The sequence below is a fragment of the Macaca fascicularis genome, chromosome 17, assembly GCF_037993035.2.
Source record: "Macaca fascicularis isolate 582-1 chromosome 17, T2T-MFA8v1.1".
Lineage (NCBI taxonomy): Eukaryota > Metazoa > Chordata > Mammalia > Primates > Cercopithecidae > Macaca > Macaca fascicularis.
Window position 1 is genome coordinate 26,389,958 of NC_088391.1, and position 18,074 is coordinate 26,408,031.

Consider the following 18,074-nt stretch of genomic DNA (forward strand, 5'->3'; position numbering starts at 1 on the left):
ATGATAGATATCATTGATCAGAAATGGCATGTGACTCCAACATAACCAGAGGAGAAACTGGGAAATGTAGGGGTATTCTTAGAAAACTTGATCATTACTGTCTCTTCCATAGTGCTCAACATATAGTTAACATGTTTTTCTATATTTGTTAGCTTTCCTTTCTTCTTTGTTGGATTCAATGTCAGGTTTATCCCTCCCGTGACAGGACTATTATAAATTCTATGATTATATTCCACCAGTTTAGCTATCACAGCACTGAGAGAGTTTCTTTTTCTCAATAGCTCTTGCAGATTCCCAGAGAGAGATCTAACTGGTCTGACTTAGGTTCCATCTATATCCCTCAAATAATTACTGTGGTCATGGGAAAACAGTGTTGTGACTGGCCGAGCCTGTGTGTCTGTTGTCTCTGAAAGTGGGGCAGTTCTGTGTGGAATACAGCTTCTGTAAGGTTAATATGTTTGTAGAGGATGATTTGTCAAAAATTATTCAGAGGATTTTGAAATTCAGAGGAGCCCTTAATGGTAACCTTGCTGTTGAATCCTGTTACTCAAGTGTGATGAAAAGAAAAAAAAAAAAAATCAATAGGTCTATAAATAAGTCTTATCCCAAGTTAGCTTACTAACCTATTAACACAACAAAATGTCTATGTACATTTATATACTCTAAAGATATAAAGGTCCAAAAAGGTTTCACAGACAAACCTTTAAGTAATCCCAACTATTATGGATTGAATTGTGTCCTCACCAAAAAGAGATATTGGGCCAGGTACAGTGGCTCACGCCTGTAATCCTAGCACTTTGGGAGGCCAAGGTGGGTGGATCACCTGAGGTCAGGAGTTCAAAACCAGCCTGGCAACATGGTGAAACCCCGTCTCTACTAAAAATACAAAAATTAGCTGGGTGGGGTGGTGGGTGCCTGTAATCCCAGCTACTAGGGCAGCTGAGGCAGGAGAATTGCTTGAACTCAGGAGGCAGAGATTGCAGTGAGCCAAGATCATGCCATTGCACTCCAGCTTGCGGACAAGAGCGAGACTTTGTTTCTAAAAAAAAAAAGTTAAAGTCCTAATGCCCAGGACCTCAGAATGTGATCTTATTTGGAAACAGGCTCATTGGAGATATAAAGAAGTCAAAATGATGCCATATTGGAGTGGGTGAACCCCTACTTCAATATGATTGGTGTCCTCATAAAAAGACTGTGATATGAAGATACAGACGTAGGGAGAATGTCATGTGACAGCAGAGGCAGAGATTGGAGTTACACAGCTGCAAACCAAGGAATGTGCGAGATCACTGACCACCAGAACACAAGAGGCATGGATTCTCCTACAGATGTCAGAGGAAGCGTGGGCCTGCCAACATTTTGATTTTAGACGTCTACCCTCCAGAATTGTGATGCAATAAATTGTTTTAATCAACCCAGTTTGTGGTGCTTGTTACGGCAACCCTAGGAAAGTAATATATCAACTTTTATATATTTTTTATTCAAAGACATCACTATTGTGCCTTAGCAGCATCAGGAAATGAATGCCTAGTAGTTGCCTGCTTTAAAGTTCCTGTTAAATGCCAACAATGTTCATTAAGTTACTTCTATACAGTAGCACAGGTATACTGGTGATAAATTCTTCGCACAATTTTATGTGAGAAAACGTTTATTTCACCTTCATTATGGTAAGATATTTCCACTGGGTATAGATTCTAGATGAACTGTTTTCTGTTTGCTTGTTTGTTGTTTCTTTTAGTACTTTAAAAATGCTGCCTCACAGTTTTCTAGCTTACATAGTCTCCAGCAAGAAATCATCTGTCATTCTTATCTTTCTTCTGTACATTATATGTCTTTTCTCTTTGGCTACTTTCAAGATGTTTATCTTTTTTACTGGTTTTAATCAATTTGATTACAGTGTATCATGGTGTCACTTTCTTCATGTTTCTTGTGCTTGGAGTATGTTGAGTTTCTAAAATCTGTTGGCTTATAGCTCTCATCAAATTTGAAAGAAAAATGTGGCCATTTTTTTTCTCTTCTTCACTCTTTCTTTGGGGATTATAATTACATGTATATTTGGCTGTTGAAATTGCCCAACAACTCAGTAACACTCTACATATTTTATTGAGTCATTTTTCTCTCTCGTTCTTTTTTGGATAATTTCTATTGCTGTCTTCAAGTTCACTAATCTTTTTTTCCTCTAATGTCTAATATACCATTAATCTTGTCAAGTGTATTTTTCATCTTTAGATCTTCAATTTAAACCTCTTTAATATTTTCCATATTGCTACTTAACATATTTGGTCTTTTCTTCAGCTTTTTGTACATGTTAAAGTAAGTTGCAGTTGTTTTACTGGGGTTTTCCCCCTACCAGTTCTATCAGCCATGTCATTTCTGACTTGGTGTCTACTTGACTTTATTTCTTTTCATTATGGGTTTTTTTTCCCACTTTTCTGCATGCCTAATAATTTTTAATTTAATGCCAGGCAGATAAAAATACATTTTATCTTGTTTGGTGCTAGATATTTTTGTATTCCTATAAATATTTTTGACCTGTTTTAGGATGTATTAAGTTACTTGGAAAAGTTCAGTTCTTTTGGGTCTTACTCTTAGACTTTGTTAAGCAAGATTGGAGCAAGGTTTCATGTAGGGTTAATTTTTCCCCACTCAGGCAACCCATTCCAACTGGTGAAAACAGGAAATATTCCTTCCCTTCTGTGACCTCTAATCATTTTGAGTATTTTCAAAATTCTGATCTCAGGTATTAGTCTCACATGTGCTTTTTAAATTATCAGATAAATACTCAAGGTGGACCTTATGCAGATCAGATCTGTGGGGTTCTGTCTCTCTGCAGCTCTCTCCTCTCTGCTACTCTGCCCTGTGGATTCTAGCTGCCTTGGCTTTCTGGACCCCTACTTCCATCTTCGCAAATCATGGAGACTCCAGGTTCTGCCTGGTTCCCCCAACCTGTACACACTGTGGAAACTCCTAGGTAATAAGTCAGGGCTATTGCAGTACTCACCTTGTTTGCTTCCCATCTCTCAGGGATCACCATCCTTCATTGCCTCATATCCAATGCCTTGAAATGTTTTGAAAGATATCTTCTCAGAACAGGAATCTCTGAGGAAAAAGAAAAAAAATATTTTGTCCATTTTTTTGTTTGTTTCACATGTGGAAGGGTAAATCTATTTTTTTACTCCACTGTGTTTGGAGGTAAATTTAGAAAATATTTTTAATTTTGAAACATGAGTTAAATGTACTTTTCATAATTTTTCCTTTCATCCTTTTTGCCGTTTAGCTGCTACTCCTCATTTAAGAAGCCGTTAGCCATAAGTAATCACTATACCCTAAAGGGTCCTAGCAAATGTGAGTGAGGCCTTGCTTAACAGCAAAGAGTATGGACTAATTACTGAAGGCTGGTGAACGATATTACGGGACTCTCAGGGGATGATGCAAGAGCAGAACAGAAAGGACCTGGGGTCCACTCCTCATGACACCATAGCTTCACAAAACCCTTAGGACTTAGATGCACTGCAGCAAGAGAGGAAAATCCTTGAATTAAAGAGATTACATTTCTTCCAATGCAACAGAATACATTTAAATTATATAACTCTCTACATATAAAATATTGCACATCCTTGAGACAAATGGCATATTAGGAAAGAGGAGATGTTTGTTTTGGTGGGGGAAATGGGAGGATGATGATGTATAAATTTTTAGCCACCTTGGATTGAGGTGACAATGACTTATTAGAAATGGATATGGGTAAGAAGATATCAGGACAATTATGTAAATTTAGGATTCACATGGAAATTCCCATGGAAGTTAAAGAGGCCACCTGAGGAAATGAGTTTAGAGTGATAATTAAAAAAAAAAAAAAAAGAAATGGTAGGAGGAAGTAAGGTGTGCCAGGAAGCGGAGAAAGAACATTCAAAGTAACAGGCATACAAAGCAAGTCAGGGTTTGCAGAACAGAGAGTTTCAAGAAGTGTGCTGTTGGTGGTATTTTGGGTATAGAGGGCATGTTATGTTAGGATGGAAAATTCCCAGCATGCATGCTGACACTCCTACCTACTGCATCCTTAGCAGCCAGGATTGCACTACAATGGTATTCCTTGTAATTGGGCCCAGGCATATCCTCACAAGTCTTCTCAAGAAGGTTTTCCAAGTTTGCAAGATAAGACTTGTTTAGTCTATTGGATCTAATGTTAGGGACTCTGACTTGTAACTTGAACTTGGCCCCGTGATTCTTTTCTTTCATACTTACACCTTGCCTGCTAGCCAAGCCAAATGTACGTCCAGTCCCTTTGCGTCTATTATAGCAACTTGAAATGTCTCAATTTACAATCATGTCTATTTGTATAATGCTTCACCATTTACAAAACATGGTTGTATCTTATATAGATTTCAAAATGGAAATGATGGGATGAGCAAAAATTATAGTCATAACTTGTGGCTCATATAACTGAGAATAACAGGGGTTAAGTGATTTTCTCAACACTGTAGTTACTCAACTACTAGTTGTAATTCTCAACTGCTAATTAGCAAAATCAAGGGAAAACAAATAAATATATCTCTGACTCCAAGTTGTACTCCATTTCAGTTTAACTGGTTTTCCTCATTGTGTGGATAAGAGTTCTATTTTTTCATTCTCTACTTTTCACCTTGAGTTCTGTAACATAGGTAAGGCACAATTGCTTTGCCTACCTGTGAAGGAAGATCAAATTATTCAGAGGGCTACTTGTGAAAATCACTGGATTACTCATTGTCTGTACATTTGCTATTTTATGTAATTTACTTCTTATAGCAATGCTTTAAGGTAAATATTATATTATTTTATGCATGGGAAAACAGAGGCTTGGAAAGTCCAAATAACCTACCCAAGATGAGACAGTTGGTTGGTGGGGCTGGAATTCTAACCATCACACCTCGATGAACTAATTCTATTAGGCCTTTCCAGGGCATCAGTCTCTCTAGAACTAAAACTCTACTGAGAGCTATTTGTTCCTTTAGTTATTTATGCCTCAGACATTTATTTGGACACTCAGACCCCATGCAAGGAACCATGAAAGGTCCAAGGGATAAAAGAATGAATGTTTGGGCCTTCTGTGAGTTCATGGTCCACACACTGTCCTCTGTCTGAGACCCACACACCTAGACCACTATGGTTCCTTGACATGCAAAGCAGTTCATTATTCCTGGAAAAGCCAAAGTGGCTTTTGTTGTTTCATAATTAATCCTGGGACCTTGATTCTTCACTATTTTATATTGCTCTCAATTTGGAGCCTCTATGGATAAGGGCAGAATCTGGAGAGCACCAAACCTTTTAGCAGCCTCCTCTTTGCTGGCATAAAAATGTCCTTATTTCACTGGTGCAAATTTTGTCCCTTGAGGGTAATGTCTGGGCAAACTGACAATGCGTGGGTGGTTATCATCACCATCTGCATTTTGCCTTGTAGGGAATCTTAGAGTAGCACCAGCTGTTATATATGATTTTGGGAAGTTCTGAGTCCTCAAGGAAAAACACAACATAAGGACAAAATCCTCTTTGCTATAAAGAGAATACAAGTGTATAGAACTTGTATAGAACCTGGGGGTGGAGTGAAGGGCAAAGTGATTTCTGCATTTGTTATAGCTAGAGTTTGCTTTTGTGAATACCTAAGTACTGGCAAGACACGAGAAATGCATGTAAATTCAGAACATAAAGTCATGAAACTTGTATTTATGCTTGGCTGGTGGGAAAATGTCATCACAGTGGACATTCAAACTTTCTACCAAAGTTTCAGAAGAGAAGAGTAAACACACAATTCCCAGGGTCTGGGGTGCAGTCCTAGAAAGGGGCATTTATTTTTAGATTCCTGGTTTATCATAAAAATCCATGATGTATCTGTGTCTGTTTAACTATGAAGATAATGCTTTGCCACCAAACTCCTGGAAAAATAGATGCCCTAGGAAGACATGATGTTTGTCCTGGGGCTTTGCTTACTTTCTTGTGCATCTTGTATATATGCCCTAGTTTGGTTAGAATTAAGGTACACTGAGAAGCAGATATTTGAGGGATAAAGGTATGGCTTACTTTTTCTTTTCTGATACAAGTTAAAGAAAGTAAAATGTGGTAACCATTTTTGCCTGACAGTTCATCACTATAGACCTTCAGGCCTCCCAAGGGTGAAGGGTCAAATTAGAGGAGACCTAATTGCTCAGGTTTGTTTCATTCCAAGTTCATCCTGGGATAAGGACTTAGCTTTGAGAAAGGTTTTGGAGGTCATTTATCTTACTTGGTATTTAAAGGCTTCAAGATACTGTGAATGAAAACCATTTTTAGGAGCAGTACTCTGTTTGACAAGACAATCTCCAATGTCATCCCCATTTGGAACTGAGCCACTCTGTAGTCCTTGGGATCACCTCACTGTCACAGGGGCTCTTGCAGGCCTAATGGAGCTTATTTAAAATGGAACCAGTTCTTACAGATCTGAGGGTTTATAATTATATCTGTTAAAGAAAGTGCTTTGAACTCAACAGGGGTGTTGATAGAGGATTAGTTGGTTAATTCCATGAGAAACTTTGAAAACAAGAATTTATCACCATTTTTAAATTTGCATGTGGACATTTAAAGAAATGCTCAATAGCTGTGTGCATAATGCCAGAATATGATTCAATAAAAATAACTTACAGAGAACCTTGAAAGGTGAAGAAACTTTCTTTTGACCCTTACATATTACTAAAGAACATTTAAGCTTATTAGTTATTTAGCAGATTATATTTCAATTTGCTATAATCTATTTTGTGAACATTAATCAAAAAATATCTAGTAATTGACCTGTACAAAATTACAGACTATCCAAAGTATACAAAGGTTTAAGGCTGTCCCAAAACTCAAGAAATTAACAGTTTATGAAGTTGGGGAAAAATCATTATCTCAGTATTTCCAGAGGTCATATGTTCACAGCTAGTTCTATGTTCTGACATAATCCTTCAATGTCTCTTTAAATTATATCTTCCCAAATTTTCCCAGTTAGAAATAATCCCTCTCCCTCTTCCCACTCTTTCACTCTCTCTCTTTCTCCTCCAGATCCCCCATAGCATTTTGCTTGTATGAATATTATAGCACTTACTATTCTCATCACAGTCTTTAGTATAACAAGAGCCAAACTGTGGCTTCTACATGCCAAGGGCTCTATCTTAATTAAAAACAACAGCAACTTCCATTTATGAAGAAGATTTTATGTGTCAAATGCTAAGCCAAATGTTTAATCTTCAAAATAATTTTATAAAATAGGTATTATTACTGTTATTTCAGAGGTAAGGCGATTGAGGATTAATGATGCTATATAACCTGCTCAAGATCACAGATTTGGAAGGTAGGAGTGGCGAAGTACAAATGCAGGACTCCTAACTTTTGAGTCCTTGCACCAATTGGGACTTCATACCAGCTTTCAACATGCCACATTTACTCTTGTTTTTCTCCCACCCTCACATCTCGCACTTGCCACAGTGCTCTGATGGATGCCCCATAACTCATTTAGTTGAATGAACATGAAAGATAATACATTGAATGTAGCCATTTACGTACAACGAGCTTCTTACAACGTAAACGGTATGCAGTTGGCTCATTTGCCAATACAAAAGACGGACCAGAAACAAAATCCTGATCTCTTGCTGCTTTAGCCCATTTTTCACAGCTATAACAGAATACAACACCCTGGGTAATTTATAATGAATAGAAACTGGCTCACAGCTCTAGAGGCTGGAAAGTCCAAGATCAATGGGCTGACATCTTGTAAGAACCTTCTTGCTGTGTCATCTCATGATGGAACGGCAAAGATACGGCATGAGAGAGGAGAGCAAGAGGAGATAAGTTTGTCTTTTAATAAAGGGTACACTCCCATGATAATATAATTAATTCATTCATGAGTGCCGTATCCCCATGATCCAAACATCTCCCTTTGGCCCCCCCCTCCCAACACAACTGCATTAGAAAGCAAGTTTCCAACACATAAACTTTGTGGGATACATTTAAACCATAGAACTTGCTCTTTTCTCCTGGAAGAACCCTGTGTTCAACTTTGGCCATGATCTCTGGTTTTCTAACCCCTTTTAGCAGCCAGATTCCCTGTGACCTTTCATGTATACTTACCTTTCCTGATGCTGATCCTCGTATTATCTCCCGCCATGATATTCAAGCATGCAATCCAGACATGTTATTAGATTTAAAGCACTAACCTGAGTAAATTTACTGAAGGAGAAGTATCTTGCTTCTCTCCTCTCAGGAAAAATATAAATGAACCTCTCAAAACTATAGATAATCTTATCAGACTAATTAGTTCTATCCATGCATGCATTCATTCATTCACTTACTCATTCTCTCAAATGTTCCTTCATTTTTCCAACAAAAAAATTTTTTAGAGCTTGACGTAATGTCTACCTTCAAGGAGTTTACATTTAGTGAAGGCAACCAGCAGCTAACTAGATGATTATAATAGTGTAAACACTGATCCTTGAACATAGTAGTATGGTGACAAACTGCCCTGGTTTGCCCAGGACTCCTGGGTTTTCTGTGATGTGGGATTTCATTTTTTCAAAAATGGTATAGTTCCTGGCAAACTGGGACATTTGATCACCTTAACTGTGGGAGTGTAGAAGAGGCAATCCATGACTCTATTTGAAAAGGCAAAAGAACATTTCCCAGAAGAGGTGGTTCTAATGCTAGAATTTCAGACCAGGCATGTGGGAGATTCAATTCCTTAACAGCCTAGCCCAGTGGTGCCCACCTCATATTCTCATATTCTCCAGGGATCTCAGGAAGAAGGAGGCTCATGATGCTGGACTGGACATTTCTTCTTCCTCTTACACACACACACACACACACACACAGAAACACAAGAACGTAGGCACAAGCAAGCAGGCTAGCAGCTTTGGCCTTTCTGAATGAAATTCAGCTTTTTTTTAAAAAAAACTATTTTTAAATTCGCAATGAACCATCTTATACATTTTACTTCTTTCTATAATCAAACCTTGAGCCATATTTCTGGATATCTAAAGTAGAATGCATTTTGGAATTTTAAATCTGCTGTATTTCACCCTGCAGATATCAAAGAATGAAGAATCTTCATAAGAGGAAAAGGGCAGCTAAGCACTGTAGCAGCCTTCTCATTTGGTGGGTGACACCGAGTCACTGATGATGGTTCCTAGGGTATGGCAGAATCACTGCAAAGGCTCTCATGAGTGACCCAGGCAGGAGCACAGGCTGGAGCCACTGCTGAGGATAGATGCTGTCTGTTCCAGAGGCGGAATACATCTCTGGAGGCTTGCTATGTAAGGGTGGCACAGGGCTGCCAGAAAACACAATAATTGCTGTGATTATGATTATAAGTGCCTTTTAATTGCTGTTGCATCATGCCAAATATCTTGGGAAGGAAAAAATAGGGCCTTATGAATAAATGATCACTTAAAATATTTAAATAGATGATTATAATATACAACTTTAAAATACTTGGCTTCACCCTGAAGCTAAGTGTTTCCTGCAAAGTATGGCAAATTCATCATCAGTAGTAAGCAGTTTAAGTGTCTGGTAACTTGGAATACATACAGTGCACCCTTGTTTAAGAAAACTTGTATGCATCTGAGTAATGGATAGATCAGAAAGTAATTATGTAACATGGAGACTTAGGATAATTATTTCAGAAATGTATTGGAAAATATGTCATATTGAAAAATGATCTGCTTTTAATTGTCCATTTCCAAAACAAAAAACAATCTTGAAGTTTACATAAAACTAAGCTTGGTTGAGAATGAAAGTTGTTTCCTCAATTCCCAAATCTCCCTTCTGTGTAGTAAAATACAAGTCTAATATGATATAGAAGAAGAGTTTTACTATAAACCATAGTTTATCATAGGACATAATCCACCCCACATAAAGAAGTAGAAAGCCCTTTGCTGAGAGGAAAAGAAAAGGAATTTAGTGACAATGTCACTAGGATGGGAATGTGACTGCCAGAGTCCCTGAAAGCAGACCTAGCACCTCGTATCTCCTGGGTCTCGAGCAATCAAAACCCAACAAAAAACCCAGCGAGGTTGAGAGGGAATGAAAGAACATGCTGGCTGTTGCTCTGTTTCTGGGATCAGAATGGTGCAAAAGCAATGAAGCTGTGGGAAGAGGGAGGTTTCTTGATAGATGGACCTGTAATAGTCTACAGTCTTCCACAGACTGCATACCAGGAACGTGGGTCCATGTAGGGGAATAGGAAGGGACCCAAGGTCAGAAGACAAAGGCTGCAGGGCAGGGTTTGGCAAACTGTGGTCTGCAGGCCAACTCCTGTTACAGCCTACCTTTTTATGACCCTGAGATATAATTTAAAAAAAAATTTTAAAGGACTGTAGAAAAGAAGAAGATGAAGGTGAAGGAAGAGAGGAAAGAAAATGAGGGGAAAAGGGGGAAGGAGGAGGAAGAGAACAATAATAAACAACAAGAAAAGTTTGTGACAGAGACTGCATGTGATCTGCAAAGTCTAAGGTATTTACTTTCTATCCCTGTATAGAAAAAGTTTGCTAACCCCTGTTATAGAGCTCAGGGACCTCATACCCATGACAAATTACAGTCACCATAGACTTCAGCATCAGGAGCCAGGACAAGCCCAAATGTTCAAGTGGGAGTAGGAACCTAAAGAGACTAGCAAGGCAGGAAGGAAAACTGTGCCACAGAAGCTTTTCCTCCTAAATCCATGAGGATAAATAAGGTTCATCCTGAATCCAGATACATCTCAGAAAAGAGGAAAAGGAAGGAAAACTCTGATGGGAAAGAAGGAATGATTGGGAGTTTAAACTTTGAACTGAGTATCACATGTGGCTGAGTTAACCTGAAAAAGAAAGATAGTGTAAGCTTAAGGTTCTTCTTCCTTTTTTTTTTTTTATTTTTTTTTAAGAGATGGGGCCTCACTCTGTTGCCCAGGCCTGTCTTGAACCCATGACTTCAAGGCTGGTCTCGAGCCCCTCACCTCAGCCTCCCAAAGTGCTAGTATTGCAGGCCTGAGCCACCACGCCCAGCCCCAGCATATTTTTTTTGGACGGGGGGGTACAAAGGGTCTTACTCTGTTGCCCAAGCCAGAGTGCAGTGGTATGATCATAGCTCACTGCAGCCTTGAACTCCTGGGCTCAAATGATTCTGCCTGAGCCTCCCAAATAGCTAGGACTACAGGCATGTGCCACCACACCTGGCTAATTTTCTTATTTTTTTTTGTAGAAACAGGGTCTTCCTATGTTGCCCAGGCTGGTCTTGAACTCCTTGGTTCAAACAATCCTCCTGCCTTGGCCTCCCAAACTGTTGGGATTCCAGGAATGAGCCACTGCACTTGGCCAGGCTTCTTTTGTTGTTGTTGTTGCTGCTGTTGTTGTTTTAAATTATTATACTTTAAGTTCTGGGATATGTGTGCAGAACGTGCATGTTTGTTACAAAGGTATACACATGCCATGGTGGTTTGCTGCACCCATCAACCCGTCACTTACGTTAGGTATTTCTCCTAATGCTATCCCTCCCATAACCCCCCACCCCCTGCAGCAGAACCTAGTGTGTGATGTTCCCCTCCCTGTGTCCATGTGTTCTCATTGTTCAACTCCCACTTATGAGTGAGAACATGTGGTGTTTGGTTTTCTGTTCCTGTGTTAGTTTGCTGAGAATGATGATTTCAAGCTTCATCCATGTCCCTGCAAAGGACAGGAACTCATCCTTTTTCATGGCTGCATAGTATTCCATGGTGTATATGTGCCACATTTTCTTTATTCAATATGTCACTGATGGGCATTTGGGTTGGTTCCAAGTCTTTGCTATTGTGAACAGTGCTGCAATAAACATACGTATGTAGGTATGTGTCTTAGTAGAATGATTTATAATCCTTTGGGCATATACCTAGTAATGGGATTGCTGGGTCAAATGATATTTCTGGTTCTAGAACATTGAGGAATCACACCGTCTTCCATAATGGTTGAACAGGCTTCTTAATTTAGGCATCTTACCTTGTTTCTGGGATATTAGAATGGAACTCTGGGGGAATGGTTTCAGTTAGGATGAGCCAGTCCTGGAGATCTGTTGTGCTATGTGGTGACAGTAATTAATGTATTGTGTGATTGGAAATTGCTAAGAGCTTAGATCTGAAATGTTTTCATCACAAAAACTATGTCAGATGATGGATACATTAATTAGCTTGATTTATACATTTCATAAGGTATACATATATCAAAATATTTTTGGGTTGGGTGCAGTGGTCCACGTCTGTAAACCCAGCCCTTTGGGAGGCTGAGGCGGGTGGATCACCTGAGGTCAGGAGTTGGAGACCATCCTGGCCAACATGGTGAAACCCCGTCTCTACTAAAAACACAAAAAATTAGCCAGGCATGATAGCAGGTACCTGTAATCTCAACTACTCAGGAGGCTGAGGCAGGAGAATCACTTGAACCTGGAAGGCGGAGGTTGCAGTGAGCCAAGATCGTGTCACTGCACTCCAGCCTGGGCAGCAAGAGCGAAACTTCCATCTCAAAAAATAAAATAAAGTAAAATAATAAATATAGAGAGTTGTATACTCTGTATATATATGTATTCATAATTTTTGTCAGGTATATCTTAATAAAGCAAAAGAAAAATTGAAAATTTTTGAACTTAGAACTGAAGTTCCCAACCTTTTTGGCACTAGGGACCAGTTTCATGGAAGATAATTTTTCCACAGATGGAGGGGTGGTCGTTTTCAGGATGAAACTGTTCTATCTCAGATAATCAGCCATTAGATTCTCATACGGAGCACACAGCGTAGATCCCTCACATAAGCAGGGCACAGGGTTCCTGCTCCTGTGAGAATCTAATGCTGCTGCTTATCTGAGAGGAGGCGGAGCTCAGGCAATAACGCTGGCCCACCCACCACACCACTCACCTCCTGCTGGGCAGCCCTGTTCCTAACAGGCCTTGGACAGGTACCAGTCAGTCCGTGGCCTGGGGGTTGTGGACCCCTGCCTTAGAAAGTGTGATCTTTAGGTATTTCCATTGTTTATACCTTGACAGAGATGCTCAGAATTTTTAAACAAAGTTGCAAGTTTTGAAGTCAAGGCTAAATGATAAATGTGAAGCAATAAAAAAGTTAAAACAAATCAAAATAATGAAAAATTTGAAAAAACTAAACTTATGAAAAAATGAAAAAACAGTTTAATTTCCCAAGATTGATTTGAACTAGTATAAACAGTTGCTAAAATTGTTCTCAGTTTGGGAGGTAGAACATCTATACTAGGAGGAAGACATTTAACTCTGTAATATTCGTAAAGAATTTGCTTTCTCAACACCATCTCAGAAGTTTAAGGTATCACATGAATGGTCCTATCATGCATTACTAGGGTAAACCTGGCCAAATCTAATTAATATTTTTGTTTTTCATGAACATGTTTTAAATGTTCAGTATTAATGTCCCTATGATTGAAATATGTGTTACGGATCCTGGGTATTTGTAATATTCTCTTGCTTGCAGCACATACAGTGGTTTTGGTTGCATCCACTTGAGTCTCTAACTCAATTTCCTGCAGCTGAGTTCATCCTGTGAAACAAGCTGCATGGCTTAATGTTCCAAGACTCATATATCCCAAAACATACTGAGGTCCCCACTCAGTCTAATTCAAGTTCTTACCTAAAGCCATCTGTAATTTATTTCTTGGACACATTGATATCTTTGAGATTAGTAACTTGGTACGTCTTACCTAGTAAGGATTAAAGCTCTAATACTTAGAAAATCACAGAAAGGAACACACTGACACTGGCTTGTCTATTACATATTGGCCTTTTTTATTAATTAATAGGTGTTATTTTCTAAGAAGAGTTTTAGATTTACATGAAAATTGAGCAGATAGAATTCCCATGTACCTCCCCACAATTCCCCACATTATTAACATCTTACATTATTACAGTAGATTTGTTATAATGAATAAATCAAAACCACACATTATTAATTAAACTCCATAGCTTATTTTTATTTCCGTAGAGTTTCCCTAATGTCTTTTTTCTGCTCTAGAATACCACATTATATTTAATCATCATGTCTCCTTAAGCTCCTCTTGGCTATGAAAGTTTTTGAGATTTTCTTATTTTTGACAACTTTGATGAGTTTAAGGAGTACTGATCAGGTATAGTGGGAGGTAAGTGTGATGACCACTGCACCACGGAAACCCCTAAGGTCAGATGTATTGTAGAATGAGCCTCTAGGAGTTTGTTTTGCTCACAATTAGACTGAAGTTATGGTTTTAGGGGAGAAGCTTACAGAGATAAAAATGCCTCTTTTTGTTTTGGTGTGGATAGGCTATTTTTTTTTTTTTTTTTTTTTTTTTTTTTTTTTTTTTTTTAGCAGTTCTAGGGTCACAGAAAAACTTAAGAGATTTCTCATGTCCTCCCTGCCCCACACATACATAGCTTCTCCATTATCAATGTCCCCTAACAGAGTGGCACATTTGTTATAATTCAACCCACATTGACACGTGATTATCACTCAACATCCCTAGTTTACATTAGGGTTTACTCTTGGCGTTATACGTTTTGTGGGTTTTGACAAATGTGTAATGATATGTATCTGCCATTATAGTATCATACAGAGTGCTTGCACTTCACTAAAAATTCACTCTTCTCCAGCTAGTCATCCTTCCCTCTTCCTAACCCCTGGCAACCACAGATCTTTTTTCTGTCTTCATAGTTTTGTCTTTTTCAAAATATCACATAGTCAGAAGCATACAGTATGTATCCTTTTCAGATAGTCTTCTTTCACCCAGTAAGATGAATGTAAATTTTTTCCCTGTTTTTTCATGGCTTGATAACTTATTTCCTTTCAGTGATGAATAATATTCCACTTCATATTCTAAATGTACTACAGTTTACTTATTCATTCACCTACTGAAGGACATCGTGATGGTATTCCAAGCTTTGCCATTTAAGAATAAAGTTGTTATAAACATTTGTGTGTAGGTTTTTGTCGGACAAAGAGTTTTTCCAACTCTTTGGGGTAAATAGCAAGGAGTGTGACAGCTGTCTTTCACCGTGGCTTTACTATTTTGCATTTCCATCAGCAATGACTAAAAGTTCCTGTTGCTCCACATCCTTACCCCGCATTTGGTGTTGCTAGTGTTCTGGATTTTGGCCATTCTAATAGGTATGTAGTGGTTAGCTCTAAAATGCCATTTTCATGTTCTGTTCAGTCCACACATAAGGAGAGATGAGTCATTCTCCTCGTCTTTAGGGTGAAAAATCTACATAATTTATTTCTAATACTTCTGCATCAGAGAATTATCTCTCCTGTTCCATTTATTCAATAATTTATTTACTTCAGTATGAACTCATGAATATTTCATACTCTCAGTTATAATCCCACACTATTTTTCATTTTGTTACTCAAACTATTCCCACTTCGGCCTTTTGGAGCCCTTTCATTTGGCCCCTGTACCCTCTTGACATACCCACATCAATAATATTTTGTTGTTTTTGTTGCTACTCTTTTTGACAAGTCCTTACTTTTTGGCACTATAAGATCTCCTGTCCTCCTCTTGCGTATGTCCTCCCAGATCTAGAATCAGTAATTTCTTTAAGCTTCCCTGGTTCCTTTTATCTCAAAATCTTATTGAAAACTGAGATCTGTCTGGGAGTTGAATGTGTTTATTGCTATGGGGGTATCACTTCCTTTTGATCCTCTCAGCTGACAGAACAGAAATGTATACATATATATTTGATAACTCCTATAGGCATACATACCTATAAATATTTCTATGTGTAACCATCCATATCCATAATAAATTAAACATAAGTTCTTACGATATCTCCAATTCTAATCCATTACTACACGCGTGGATCATTCTAACCTCCTACCTTGCTTAACCGTAAATTCCATCAGTGAGAAATTTGATTCCTACCATCTGCCATCCATTTACTGATTTCTTCAAACCCAGTAAACAAGTATAGTCAGAATTGTTAACTTGCAATCTCAAAGGAAATAGCTTTATCAACTAAAGTACAACGTTTCCATTCATTTCCAGAGTTACTTAAGTCAGCACCTCTTCCCTACATCCTCTTCAGTGAAATTGCTTCATACTGTTGTTGTAACAGAATTAGATTCTCTTGTCATGGTTCTGTGTTCCTTTTAGGGATCCTTCAACCTCTATTACATGATTTTTAAAAAATGTGCATACATTGAGTTCACTCTGTGTTGTACAATTCTATGGGTTTTGACAAATGCATAATGTCATAGATCCACCATTACAGCATCATACAGAATAGTTGCACCATAATAAAATTCCCCTGTTCTTCACCTCTTCATCCCTCCCCTTTCCCAGACCCCTAGAATCATGGATCTTTTTACTATCTTTATAGTTTTGTCTTTTCCTAAATGTCATGTAATTGGAATCATACAGTATATAAATTTTCAGACAGATCTCTTTCACTTAGAATCGTGCATTTAGAATTCTTTTACATCTTTTCATGGCTTGATCTCTAATTTCTTTCCATCACTGAAAAATATTCCATTGTATGGATGTACTATAGTTTATCTGTTCACTTAATGAATACATCTTGGTTACATCTAGGTTTGGGTGATTATAAATAAAGCTACTATAAATATTAATGGGCTGGTTTTGTGTGAACATGTTTTCAATAAAATTGTATAAGTACTTGGGAGCACAATTGTATGGTAAGACTATGCTTAGATTTTCTAGAAGCTCTCAAACTGTCATCTAAACTTGCTGTACCATTTTGCATCCATACAAGCAAAGAATGACAGCTCCTGTTGCTCTACATTCTTGCCGGCAATCGGTATTGTTAGTTTTTGTTAATGTTAGCCATTCTAATGGGCTAATTCTAATAGTGGTAACTCATTTTCGCTTTAATCTGCAATTCCCTAATGACAAGTGATATTGAGGACCTTTTCATATGCTTATTTGCCATCTGTATATCTTCTTTTGTGAGGAGTCTGTTCAAATCTTTTTCCAAGTTTTAATTGGGTGTTTGTTTCCTTCTTGTTGAGTTCTAAGAATTCTCTGTATATTTTGGATATGAGTCCTTTGTTAGATATGTGTTTTGCAAATATTTACTCTCATTTTGTGAGTTGTCTTTAATTTTTCTTAACAAATATCTTTCACATGGCAGAATTGCATTTTTAATAAAGTATAATTTATCTATTTTTAAAAGGTTGGTGTTATATATAAAAACTCAAGCCCAATGTTGCTTAGATTTTCTCCTGTGTTACCCTCTAGATGTTTTATAGTTTTGCAGTTTATATTTAGAAGGGTGATCCATTCACTCTTATTATTATTGGAAGGTATAAAATCTGTACTTAGGTTTCTTTTTTCTTTTGCATAAGGATGTCCAGTTCCAGTACGATTTGTTGGAAAAAAAAAAAAAACAACACTGGTTTTTTTCTATTAAATTTGCCATGGCTCTTTTGTCAAAGATCAGTTGACTATATTTTTGTATCTATTTCTAGGCTCTTCAGTCTGTTCCATTAATCTATCTATCTGTTCTTTTGCCAACACTATGCTATCTTGATTAATGTAGCTTTATACTAAGTTCTGAAGTTGCATACTGTTAGTCCTCTGATTTTATTTTTCTTCATCAATATTGCATCTTCTATTCTGGGTTTTTTTCTCTCCATACAAACTTTAGAATTAGTTTGTTAATATCATAAAATAACTTGCTGGGATTTTGATTGGAATTGTGTTGAATCTACAGATTATATTGGGATAATTGACATCTTAACAACTCTAGTCTTCAGGTTCATGAACATAGACTATGTCTCTAGTTATTTAAATTTTCTTTCTCCAGAGTTTGATCATTTTACACATACTGATTCTATAAATATTTTGTTAGATTTTTTTGTGCTAATGTAAATTGTGTTTTTAATTTCAAGTTTCCAATTGTTTATTGTGAGTATATGGGAAATCCATTGATTTTTCTGTATTATCACATCTTGTGACTTTGTTATAATTACTTAATTTCAGGTGTACTTTTTGTGAATTCTTTGGGACTTTCTGAATAGACAATCATGTTATCTGCAAACAAAGATAGTTTTCTTTCTTTCTTCTCCATCTGTGTATCGA

The 18,074-nt window shown here is 37.6% G+C and overlaps 1 long non-coding RNA gene across 1 annotated transcript in view; it reads right to left on the reverse strand.

The window, feature by feature from the left end:
- The window catches only part of LOC107127949 (uncharacterized), a 311,927-nt gene that overhangs the window by 26,659 nt on the left and 267,194 nt on the right, over positions 1-18,074 (reverse strand). Inside the window, exon 4 of the long non-coding RNA XR_010582417.2 lies at positions 3,002-3,099. This is a non-coding gene — a long non-coding RNA (uncharacterized lncRNA). The remainder of the gene's footprint in view (positions 1-3,001; positions 3,100-18,074) is intronic.